Source organism: Mus pahari, chromosome 19, assembly GCF_900095145.1.
Source record: "Mus pahari chromosome 19, PAHARI_EIJ_v1.1, whole genome shotgun sequence".
Lineage (NCBI taxonomy): Eukaryota > Metazoa > Chordata > Mammalia > Rodentia > Muridae > Mus > Mus pahari.
In genome coordinates this window covers 9,360,742-9,361,928 of record NC_034608.1, presented here as the reverse complement: position 1 = coordinate 9,361,928, position 1,187 = coordinate 9,360,742, and the positions used below count along the sequence as shown (strand labels likewise).

The 1,187-nt window shown below is 38.2% G+C and overlaps 1 pseudogene; it reads right to left on the bottom strand.

The window, feature by feature from the left end:
* Positions 1-424: 424 nt before the first annotated feature.
* The window catches only part of LOC110336877, a 2,593-nt pseudogene continuing 1,830 nt past the window's right edge, over positions 425-1,187 (bottom strand).

Here is a 1,187-nt window from a genome sequence, read left to right as displayed (position 1 = left end):
TTTATGTACTTTGATACTTTGACATTTGAGGGTCTTCCTGATCCTGCATACACTACCAGAACAGGACCAGTTAACTTCTAAAGATGGGAAAGCTCATCTTCATGTGCAAACAAAACAACCCAACCCAGTGAGTAACTGTCTTTAGACTGTAGATGATTACTGTTCAGCTGCCCTTATCACTCCAGGGCACTGGATAAACTCGGAACAGCCCTTGAGCCAACTGAAATTATTCAAACTACTTGATTGTCAGGCTTCTTATCATGCCTTAGTTTTGCTTGTGAAGATAAAAATAAAAGCATCATCATCATTATTATTATTTTTGAAAGAAGCTGAGAAGACAAAGGCTGATTGACTGAAAACTTTTCTTTTTGCTTGATCAATATGTTTATTGTCTTTATGAAAAACATCTTCATAGAAAATTGCTTTAGCTTTCAGCAGCCTGTTCCTGAGCTCTGAGGAAGCTTGCCTTCTTTTGAGCAACCCAGTCTTTCTTCTGGGCAAGAGACATTTTGGGATGATTCCACCTCTTCTTCTTTACTTCTCTCTTGGGCTTCTTCGCATAGACTAGATTCTCTCAGATAGCAGCATGAACTTTTTTTTGATTAAAAAAAAAGCTTTATTTAGCTCACATTTCAGGAAACTTTAGAGTATGATTGGCTTTTGCATGCCTCTAGGGAGGGTCTCACAGTAGATGAATAAAAATGGTGGGAGAAAATTCAAGAGTGGCCAGCAGTGCCACGGAGAAAGGAGTACCTGCTCTCTTGGGAGCTCCCTGTGAGAGGAAGCATATACTCCCATGACAAAGGCATCAATCCCTCTGAAGACCTGGTCACCTCCCACTAGGCCCCATCTCTTAAAAGATTTCACTATTTCCATATTGTCATCCTGGGGACAAAGACAGTACAAGAATACCTAGATAGAGAAGCCCTATCTGACCTCTAGCATTCTACGCACTGATGTATTTAAGTTTACCATACTTTGCCTGGAAAGTTCATAAACCGATTATGTTGGTATCATCAAGTACCATTTGATTTAAACCACCACATAGTAAGAGATGAACTTTCTTCTTCTTCTTCTTCTTCTTCTTCTTCTTCTTCTTCTTCTTCTTCTTCTTCTTCTTCTTCTTCTTCTTCTTCTTCTTCTTCATTATTATTATTTATTATTGTCATTATTATTATTGGATATTT